Source organism: Moschus berezovskii, chromosome 2 (assembly GCF_049115385.1).
Source record: "Moschus berezovskii isolate FMDL1 chromosome 2, NW_MosBer_1.0, whole genome shotgun sequence".
Taxonomy (NCBI): Eukaryota; Metazoa; Chordata; class Mammalia; order Artiodactyla; family Moschidae; genus Moschus; species Moschus berezovskii.
In genome coordinates, this window is record NC_142461.1 from 84913154 (window position 1) to 84925000 (window position 11847).

At 39.4% G+C, this 11847-nt stretch overlaps 1 long non-coding RNA gene across 1 annotated transcript; it reads right to left on the reverse strand.

Moving 5' to 3' along the window:
• Positions 1 to 1262: 1262 nt before the first annotated feature.
• On the reverse strand, positions 1263 to 7781 carry LOC129538485 (uncharacterized). The gene is made up of 3 exons (XR_008682222.2): positions 7664 to 7781; positions 5368 to 5434; positions 1263 to 1528 (listed from the first exon to the last, which is right to left on the reverse strand). It is a non-coding gene; the product is annotated as an uncharacterized LOC129538485 (long non-coding RNA).
• Between the last annotated feature and the right edge of the window lie 4066 nt (positions 7782 to 11847).

Consider the following 11847-nt stretch of genomic DNA (forward strand, 5'->3'; position numbering starts at 1 on the left):
GTGCATTTCACTGCACTTAAAGTCTGAAGTTTTCCTTATATTTTCAGTGAAGTCTGTGATTTGGATTTACTGTTCTAGACTCGCTTTCCAGCATAACAATACTATTATCTTACATCTGAATTAAACTACGAGTGGGTCAAGTCAGATCCTAAGGTCTACCAGGCTCGGAGTACTCTCCGTGGATTTCTGTCTGATTGCCTGACAGGACAGGACGGGCTGGGCCACGGAGTGAAATATAGATCCAACAAAATCAGTTAGTACACATTGAAAGATGATGATGCAATCCTCAGCGGATCTCCTATTTACAATTGATGAAACTAGTAAATAGAAGCACCCATGAAATCAGGATACTTTGCCTGTTAGTCAAAGAAAGATATTTAGGATTTTAAGATAAATCCAGGAGTAACACAAATAGTCCATTCTCACAGTGCCTACTTTTAAACTGTGCCAGACACATGTCCTATGCCTCCATGGTACTTCTACACATTAGCTGCCACAAACCAAAGGGAATGTCATTGCTTTTAATAGGATTACATAGAACCCAGTCACAAACAGGAAGACTAGCTTTAGTCGGAGTAACTGGCCAGTAATTTGGATGTTTAACTAAATGATTGGCTGCCAAATTGACAGGTCATCCACACTGAACTAGCCACTATTCCATGAATTTTCATGACCGGGATCACAATGGTTCATTTGCATGTGTGAAATTCTGCTGTGAAGCTGGCTTTTGAACTGGCTAGCTCAGCCAAAGATATGCTTCCCAGTGCCATGCGTTAGTACCCTAGCAATACCATCACATGGGGGTAGCATAGATCTTCCCAAATCCTGCTATTAGAACGCCATCCACACCTACAACCGCTAACAACTGGGATGTTGTTATGTCAGCATAACAGCTGGGATGTAAGGAATACACGGGGAAAGTGGATTATTGGAAAACTAAAATCAACGCCAAAATGAGCATTTGGATGGGGAAAGAAAAGTTTTAGAGAAGCAATAGAAGTTCGGGGTTTGCCCAGGATAATTACTAAGAGCAACTCCCTACCCAGGGAGTATTCAGTGACTATTGAGGCATCATTGTTATGGTTATTAACAAGTAGCTGTTAACCACCTATTACAATACAATGGGACAGACAGCAAACCTATAAACACAAGCCCCAGGAAATGAAAGTATTTCCCATAAAGGATTTATGATCTAGTTATGGGCTTCCCTTGTGGCTCAGCCGGGAAATAATCCAACTGCAATGCGGGAGACGTGGGTTCGATCCCTGGGTTGGGAAGATCCCCTGGAGAAGGGAAAGGCTACCCACTCCAATATTTTGACCTGGAGAATTCCATGGACTGTATAGTCCATGGGTCACAACGAGTCAGACAGGACTGAGTAACTTTCACTTTCACTTCACTTTCACTATAGGTGAAAAAAACATGAGGCCAAAAAGGAGAAATTATAGTAACCTACATTTATTACTGACTTACCATGGACCAGTTATCTTGCAACAAAACTGTGATATAGCAGTATTTTGATGAATATCTGAAAGATAAGGAAATATAATGTAGATATTATCATTGCCTAAGGGAGAAGAGCTAGGAAGCAGTTTTGAACTACGTATGTCTACCTTTAGAACAAATATTCTTATTTCCTCCACATTAAAAAGGTTAAGAAGTCCAAAATATATTTACTGCTCTGGTGACTCAGATGGTAAAGAATCTGCTTGCAATGCGGGAGACTTGGGTTCAGTCCCTGAATTGGGAAGATCCCCTGGAGAAGGAAATGGCAATCCACTCCAGTATTCTTTCCGGGAGAATTGCCATGGACAGAGAAGTCTGATGAGCTACAGTCCAAGTGAAAAGTGAAGTCGCTCAGTCGTGTTTGACTCTTTGTGACCCCATGGACTATAGCCTACCAGTCTCCTCAGTCCATGGAATTTTTCAGGCAAGAATACTGGAGTGGGTTACCATTTTCTTCTCCAGGGGATCTTCCTGACCCAGGGATCGAACCTGGGTCTCCCGAATTGCAGGCAGACACTTTACCATCTGAGCCACCAGTGTTATAGTCCATGTGGTCTCAAAGAGTCAGAGGTGACTGAGCAACTAACACTTTTACTTTTACTTTCACTTTCATAGTAGACAAACAGTATATCTACTAATATAAAATTGAATAACTGAGCAAAGGAACATTTATATCATGAGGTATTTTGAAGACGTTTACAATCTATGGGAGGACTTCCCTGGTGGTCCAGTGGTGAAGGATCTGCCTTGCAATGCAGAGGCTGCAGATTCAATCACTGGTCAGGGAATTAAGACCCCACGTGCCGTGGGGCAACTAAGACCTGACACTGCCTAATAATTAATTTAAAATAAAATAAAATTTATGTGTTTAAATACTATTGACCAGAGAAATTCTGCTAACAGAAAAGATCAAGATATGAAATCATAGGTACAGTGTGATACCCTTGTTGTTATATATCCTGTAATGTGTATGTACACACACAGCAGAATATTAGCAATGCTTATCTTTGAGTTGTGAGATTATCAGTAATTAATGTTCTCCCATTGTGCCTGGCACATTCCCAAGTTTTTGCTTTGAGCATTTGTTACTTTCATAATTAGAAAAAGACCAAATACAATAAATATGTATAAGTGGTAACCTAAGACTCTATGTAGGAACTGGTACAGACAATAAGATGTGAGGACTTTCAAATGACATCATATTAGAAATCGGGGAGGCTCCAGGATGCCAATGGCTCTGAAAGGAAGGCAGGTGAGGAAAAATGCAGGCCTCAAGGCAAGGTTGTAACATAAGCAAAGACCCAAAGGCAGAAATTGTGAAGTTGCTTTTGGGGAATAAGACTACCGTTTGGCTACAATGGAGAATTCTAACAGAGGAGGGTTCAGAGCAACAATTGACTTTTACATCTTTTATGGATCTTGTTCTAAAAGTAAAACTTGTAATACCTTTATGTGATAACATTTCTAGGACACAAAAGCATAGAGTGCCAGACGTGTCCTTTGGCTTAGAAATCCGGTTAGCAAGCCAGCTTCACAGTGGAATGTCACACATGAGAAGATAGGTAAGGGCCAAATTGGGGAATCCCTGAAACGCAAAGCAAGCAAGTTGGACTTTATCCTGAAGGCAGCGGGGAAACTCTGAAGTTTGATGCAGGGGGGTAATGAGAGCAAAAACGTTTTAGTAAATTTAATCTGACAGCACGGGGTAAGTGGATTGGAAGGGAAACAATGACATGTCTCTTGTCATATGTTTCTTCATGTTGATCATATTTTTCCTATGAGGATTCCTTCTCAGTTAGGATTATAAACTCTTTGAGAAGAAAACCCATGTCTTAGATTCCTTTGTATCTCTAGCATTCCTGAGGATAAAGGAGGCATAAAACAGTGGATAAATTTTCCAGCTTTGACTTCAGAGAGTCCTCTGTGGAACTCCCAGCTTCTGAAAGGAGTATCCTTGACCTCTCTTAGCCTCAGTGTGGTCTTGTAAAATGTGGACAGCAACACCCACTTTCTTGGACTGTGGTGAGGATGAAATGAGACAATGAGATTTTGTATGCAAAGCCCTTGGTCAGAAGTGTGCTCTCCTTGATAACTCTTGTTCTAGCAATCACTGTTATGCCTAAAAATGTTACCAGGACAACTTTATGGATGAAGAAAATGATGCTGATGTTTGAGTATGACTCTCTATCCTAGACACTAAGTGAAAGAATGTGAGCCAAATATAACCGAGAAGCCAATTATCCTATAGGCAAAGTTGGACACTAGAAAGATTTGAAGGGCAAAGACTGACCCGGTGAAATGGAGACATAAAGAGGCCAGCAGGATCTGTTTGTAAGCCAGAGTAAATCTGGAGCAAGTTAAAGAGAGATAGCTGGCTGGTCTGGGCTTATACTGCACTGTGTGTGCTCACTCGTGTCTGACTTTTTGCGACCCCATGGACTGTAGCCTGCCAGGCTCCTCTGTCCATGGGATTTTCTAAACAAGAGTATTGGAATGGGTTTCCATTTCCTATTCCAGGGGATCTTCCTGACCCAGGGATTGAACCCTCATTTCTTGCATCTCCTATATTGGCAGGCGGATTCTTTACCACTCTGCCAATTATTGTAATAATAAGCGACGTCTGTGAGAAGCATGGGCCACCCACAAGAATAAACAATGATGTCTGGCAGCAGCTCGTGCAGAGAAACCTTCCCATTTCTGCTAACTAATATTCACAGTGTAACCTTCCTTCACTGGAGGAGGGCATGGAAACCCACTCCAGTATTCTTGCCTGGAGAATCCCATGGACAGAGGAGCCTGGTGGGCTACAGTCCATGGGGTCACAAAGAGTTGGACATGACTGAGTGACTTAGCACACCCTTCCTTCACAGTGTCTCCTCCTTGCAGTTAGAACAGGTAGACACCTCCATGGCTGAGATGAAAATGTCCTGAGCTTGTGGAGACATGACAGATTCTAGTTCTTTGACAGAAAGTGCACAAGATGACTCTGGGGCTGCTCGTTCTGCTTTAAGACAAGAAAGCCATCAGAGACAAGTGTGATTGTGCCAAAAAGACTCAAGAGCCAATCTGAAGAGAGTCCCACTGACCTAAGATGACATAACTTGGGCATCAAAATGTATAATAACTGCAATGGATTTAAAGATATCAAATATATATTTTTTAATCAATTAAAATAAGAAACAAAAATTCACTGATCTCCAAAACAAGACATACCTAGAAAATAGAACAGTATTCTGAAAATTGATGTACAAAGGAAGCAAATCAAGTATTCTGACTCTTGTATGAGTAGTATTTCAGGATAACCAAATAGCTGATGAGAAAAAAAATATTCACAGGTAAATTGTAGCTAAGAATACAGAAGGAAAATCTTATACATACTCTAAAGTAGATAGAGAGTATCATAAAGCTCCAAGTAGTCATTGCCTAAATTTAAGTACCAACATTTTTCTAATCTTTTCTGCTACTTTTTTCCCTTGAGTATTTTAAAGCAAATCCCAGACAGCATCTCAGTTCAACTGTAATTTTTTTTTAATAAGAACAGATACCTGAAAAGCTACTGTTACACAATTACTGTGTCCAGAAATTATGCTGAAAGTAAAATGAAACTATATCAGATAGACGTGACTTTTCATTAATTATCTTACCTAACCATCAATCAATTCACAGAACACTTAAGTATAAAAGATAAATCAATTTTTATGAGCAAGACTGGGGGAGGGATTACCATGACTGACCACTACTCTCAAATGGACTTGATACCCCAAAAAAAATAGAAACTGCCAGAAATTATTCCAATATACGAAAGTTAATAGGCTCTAGTGCATTTTAACTTACTTGACAATAGAGAAGAGCTTTATTTACCTTTCTAAGTAAATGAGGCCTGATAATATCCATGCTATTTCCACCACAAAGTAACCATCGAGTATATCTATGAAAGAATAAAAAAGAAAGGCCACAGAAAAGATGCATATAATCCCCCAAATTTTCTGTTCTATGATCTAATCTCTCCTTTCCATTTAGATTATTTATTTAAAATTTCTACAAGCAAATCCCTCCCCAGGTAAGCACAAAAATAACTTACAAAACTGCCATCTATATCCGTGAAATTGATTGTTACCTTTTAAAATCTTCAAACTCCTAAGGAAGGTTTCGAAAAAGCCTGTGGTGTTACAGTTACTGTTTCTATCACTGTTATTCTGGTCTATATATATATGTATATGTTTTAAAGGCTGACATTGCAAGGTATTGAACAAAATGACATCTCAGCTGTAAATGAAAGCAAACAGCCACCTATATATGTTCATGTAAAGTGTTATTTTCCATTGATTCAAGTTGATAATTTCTATACCTTAATTAAAAAATTTTTTTTTCTCTTTCTTATATTTTTCAGTTTCATGGCTACAACTTAAAAAGAAATCACACCCTTCTTGCCTGCCCTCGTTATCTCTAACCTATGCTGTTTATCTGCTTTCATTACAAAAACCTCTATTTCCAATCAGCAGTGAAAGACAAAATACATTCTTCCAGAAAAAAACCATGGTCATGTATTTCTCAGTGTCCTGATATGATCCAAAACAATGGTCTGAATAGCAGAATTGTTAGCACACAAACAGAAAAAGCAGCAACTCTGCTGCTCTGAGACACATAGAAAGATCTTTCTTCCCTGTTTTTTTTATGTCGTTTTGCCTGAAACTCACATAGAGTTATCACTGAGGTGAGGGGAGGCAAATAAGACAAACCTTTTAAGTTCGGATGCTTTGGATTGACATGTGTACACTTCTATATTTAAAATTGATAACCAACAAAGATCTACTCTAGAGCACAGGGAACTCTGCTTGATATTATATAACAGCCTAGTTGGAAAAAGAATTTGAAATAGGATACATGTATGCATAAAACTAAATCACTTTGCTATGTACCTGAAATTAACACAGTATTGTTAATCAGCTCTGCTGCTGCTGCTGCTGCTAAGTCACTTCAGTCGTGTCCGATTCTGTGTGACCCCATAGACAGAAGCCCACCAGGCTCCCCCGTCCCTGGGATTCTCCAGGCAAGAACACTGGAGTGGGTTGCCATTTCCTTCTCCAATGTGTGAAAGTGAAAAGTGAAAGTGAAGTCGCTCAGTCACGTCTGACTCGTAGCGACCCCATGGACTGCAGCCTACCAGGCTCCTCCGTCCGTGGGATTTTCTAGGCAAGAGTACTGGAGTGGCTTGCCATTGCCTTCTCCTCCAATATAAAATAAAAAGTTTTAAAAAATTAAATAAAATATGAGAATAGAAGGAAAAAATGAAAACGTGCTACTTGCAACAGAGACGATATTGCCTATTTTACATTAATGGGTGCAGTTGCCCTGATTTGCTTTTCTCACCAAGAAGCAATAAGGCTGATTCATCTTTAAGAGAACATTGGTGAGTGGGAACTGGTACCTAGGTTGGGTACTGGAAAGTGGGCTCCAGCACCCCAGATCAGCATGGAAAAATCAGTGGTGGGGTGTGTGAGTGAGATGAAGGACAGGGTCCCACATGGGGGATAGATGTCAAAACATGTCACTCACTCAAGAAATTTATAGGCAGAAACACTGCTCTAGCTACTTAGAATGACAAAACAAATCTTGTCTGTTTCACAAGACTCAGCCTTGATTAGCTCAAATACAAAATTTTATGAGTATAGTTCTTAATAGTACTTATTTATTCCTTCAAATTTCCCCCACTTTCATTTGATATCTTTTGCCAAGCTCTCTTAAGACATACATATACACTCCCCCATGTACATATATACATATATATCTGTATCACAGATACATAAATAAATACACACATGTATAGGTGGTGCGTGTAACTAAAATAAAATTTCAACTCTGTTTTTACCCTGTTTTTCATCCATGAAATTCCAGTTTGTAGCAGAGATGGTGGCTACTAAATAATATGACTCTCCATCTCATCTCTTAAAGATGAAGCTCAGGTCAGTTTAAATATGTCTTTCATAAAAGGGATAGATTATTGACCAAGTGCATGAATGAAAGGAAGGCAGCTTTTAAATTTGAAGCAAAACTTGAAAACTCTAGAAGTTAAAGAGGCATTTTTGGTCAAAAAGAAATAGATAAAGTTGTAGAAGAGAAAATCCCCAGTTTTGGGTCAGATAAATTTAACTCTGACCTCTGTCTCCATCGTCTGTTCTGCTGGCTGCTTGGTCTGGCACAAGTCATCTCCAAATTTTAGTCTTCTCGCCTGTAAAACAGGAGTGATAATATCCACCTCAATGAGTTGCTGTGAGCATTGATGAGATACTGTACAAAGAGTCCCTAACATGTAGTATGTCCTCAATAAACAACATTTGTTAATTTTGCCACTCTTATGTCAGGAGGAAAAGAGCCAACCCTGGAGGAACAGAGGAGAGATATTTGAGTCAGTGCACAGATGTTTTCAGTCCTATTTTCACATTCCACACCACTTCAGTCTGACCCAAAAACACAGACGCCAGCCAGAAGGAAGCCCACCCAAGAATCATAAAGATAGATGCCAAATTGAATTAGTTAACCCCTGATTTAAATACAAGGACATTATATTTTATGAATCAATTCCTTAAGTACCCCACAGACCACAGGTATAGAAAGCCCTTAACGAAGTTTATTTTTTAATGTTGAAAGTACAGTAATTATAAAGAAAAATATAATAAACAAGCATCAACCCAACTGCAGAATGTTAGCACTTTGTCAAATTTGCCTCAGACTTTTTAAATAAAAGGCATGAAACTTTGCAGATAAAACTGAAGTCTTTTTTGTTCCCTGCTGGAGTCCCACTCCTTTCCCGTCTCAGAAGTAGCAATAATGATGAATATGGAATGGCTCTGTCCTGAAAGTCAGTGTTTTCTACTTTTACCAAGTAAGTTGCATATGTAAACAAGAGATGTCTTAGGGAGTTTTACATTTTTATACATGGATACACTATGTAGTATTCTGAAACATTTTTACTTTCATTTTGTTTTTAAGAGCTGGGCCTTCTGATTCATATAGATGTAGTTTACTTATTCAAATGCTATATAGTCATTATTTTTCTTAACCAAGGCAATTCTCCTTGAAGAAGGAAAAATTAAACCCAATACTTTTTTCCAGAGTCATCAAGATATATGTTTACCTTTCCAGAATTACTTTCTCTCTTGCAGGCATGTCTCCTTGTACTTGTGAATCACTGATGAGATCACTAATTATTCTTCCATTCAACCTATATTTATCGTGACACTTGCATGGGAAAGGCACTATTTCAGGTAGTGAGAATACAGAAAAGATGAAATCAAACATGAGTCTCACCCTCAAGTGGTTTATTGTCTGCTAGAAGAGATAGACAATACACCATTATTCAAATAATAAGCAAGATAACCTCAGCTCATAATAAATTCTCTCAAAAAATTAAAGCAATCATATTATGAGAGTGAGAGGAGTGTGGTAAGGTATCTACTTTAATTAGCATGGTATAAGAAGGCTTTCTGAGTAATGGTTACAGCTGAATGGAAATTTCAGGAACAAACAAGAAAGAGGCACCATGTGATGAGAGCAGGGACCAGCATTCCAGGCAAAAATGACAACAAAATGCATCGGTGAGCTCTCTCACTCTGTTTGAGACTCAAAAAAGAGAGCAATACTGTGGGAATATAGTGAAACAGGGAGTGAGTATTATGTGATGACGATGCTAAAAGGAAGGATGGAATCCTGTAAGGAATTATAAGGAGTTCAGGTTTTCACCTAAGTGATACCGGCAGCCTGCAATCGTAATAAGGAGCTACACTATCTGATTTAGGGGTTTAACTGATCCTTGCAGACTCTGAGTAGAAAATAGATTACAAGAGTGTAAGAATGGGAGCAAGGTGACCAGTCAAGACACTGTCTCAGTAGACCAAGAAGAGATAATCACAGTGTGGACAAAGATGGTGGCAGTGGAGACGGAGAAAAGATAAAGAGATTTGAAGTATCTTTGGGGTATGTAATAAAAAAAAAAAGTGCATTGGTAGAGTGACACTAGAAGATGAAGGTGAGGGAGAAATCAAGGAGAATTCCCAGGTCTAAGGTGCTAGGTATCAATGCCATTTATTGAAATGAGGAAGGTTGGGGGAAAAAATTGTTCCGTGCACAAAAAGTCAAGACTTCTCTCTTAAATACATTTAGTTTGAAATGACTAGATGCTAATATATACCCAAGTAGACATCTTGAGTAATCAGTAAGCATTCAGACCTCATGGGAGAAGTCAATCCCAGAGATAAAAGCATGTAGGCACCATTAAAATAAATAAATAAATAAAATCATAAGACTAGAGGAAGTTTCTTAGGGAGGGCAGGCAGATGCAGATTAAACAGTACAGGATATTTTAAGTACAGGATGGGTCCTGGGAGGACTCCAATATTTAGAGAAGGAGTAAGAAAAAAAGGACTCATTGAAAAAAGACTGAGAATAAGTAACCAAAAAGGTAAGAATCTGTCGTGTCCTACTCTTTGAGGCCCCATGGACTACACAGTCCACGAAATTCTCTAGGCCAGAATACTGGAGTGGATAGCCTTTCCCTTCTCCAGGGGATCTTCCCAACCCAGGGATTGAACCCAGGTCTCCCACACTGCAGGGAGATTCTTTACCAGCTGAGCCACAAGGGAAGCCCAAGAACACTGGCGTGGGAGCCTATCCATTCTCCAGAGGATCTTCCCAACCCAGGAATTGAAATGGGGTCTCAAATGGCAATCCACTCCACTGTTCTTGCCTGGAGAATCCCAGGGACGGGGGAGCCTGGTGGGCTTCCGTCTGTGGGGTCTCACAGAGTCGGACACGACTGAAGCGACTTAGCAGCAGCAGCAGCATTGCAGGCAGATTCTTTACCAGCTGAGCTACCAGGGAAGCCCAAGAACACTGGCATGGGAGCCTATCCCTTCTCCAGAGGATCTTCCTGACCCAAGAATTGAAATGGGGTCTCCTGCATTGCAGGCAGATTCTTTACCAGCTGAGCTATCAGGGAAGCCCAATACTTAGAAAAAGGAGTAAGAAAAAAGAATTCACTGAAAAAAAACTTGAGAATGAGTAACCAAAAAGGTAAAAAGGACCCCAGGGGAATCTGTTATCAAGGAAACTAAAGAAAGATGTATTTCATGACAAGGGTATCTTTAATGGCATGGAGAAAAATGAGGCCAGATTGAAGAGCATAGAGAGTGAATAGGAGGTGAAAACATGGACAGATCGAGCATAGATAATTTTTAGAGAAATAATGCTTTGCAGGTGGCAGAGACATGAAGCACTAGAAGGGACTGTGCGGTCACCAGAGGTTTCTGATAATGTGAAAGAAGACATTGGTGACACAGAGAGAGAAGAACCGCAAAAATTAGGTCTTAAGAAGGTAGCAGAGGAGTGCATATATACAGACACGTTTATATGTGTGTGTATACACATATGTATGTGTATAACACATTATATATTTTTCTTCATGTTAAAAATAAGACAGATATATGTGGAGTTGGGCTTCAGTGTTAGGTGATGGGAATGTAAGGGAGTATATATCTGATTTCTTTAGTTGCTTTTTCAGGGGCTATCAGGGTTAGCACTGTGAATGAGGGATTGTGGAGAGCATGTAGGACATTCTAGGTGAGAAGAAATGAAGGAAAATATTTTCAAGAAAGCATAAAAAAGAGTCTCTAGGGAAATCTCACAGTGTTGAATGTAAGTTCATGAAGGCAAGAAGCTTTGAGTCATTCATACACTGCTCTATCTCTTACTGAGAGCAGAGTGGGTATTTCATAAAAAAAAAAAACTGTGATGATGAGAAAAAAAATAAGTAAATGAGTGAATGAATAGACCAGAAGAGAAGATGAATGTTGGGTTATATCAGGGTTGATTTTACCACACTAGTGTGATGGGGAAGTGTGAGCAGTGTGGTTGCAAAACGGTGAATACAATAATGATCTTTATATCCAGCACGTATCTAACCTGGGTAAACATTTTTTTTTTAATGATGATTTCTTTGACCAGTGAATGGATATTTTGAAGGAAAAAAATGCTTCTGTCAATGTAATGTGTCAAATGAGCTAAAACATGGGAGATGTGGGCAGAAGGCTGACTAAACTAAGATTTTGGAGCTGATGCAGGTGCCGGTGATGGAAAGGTCCTGGAGGAAGCCACTGATGAAATCAAGGGAGAAAATTATTATTAGGAGCAAGAAAATCTAGGAACTGTGAAAACAAGGTGGGGAAAGGGTCATCTGTGTGGTTATTAAAAGTCTGAAAATTATTACAGGAGAGAGAGGGAAGAAAGCAGACAGTGGGGCAGGAGTGGCAGACAACCAGAAGTATTAGGTGTTACAAGCAGATAGCT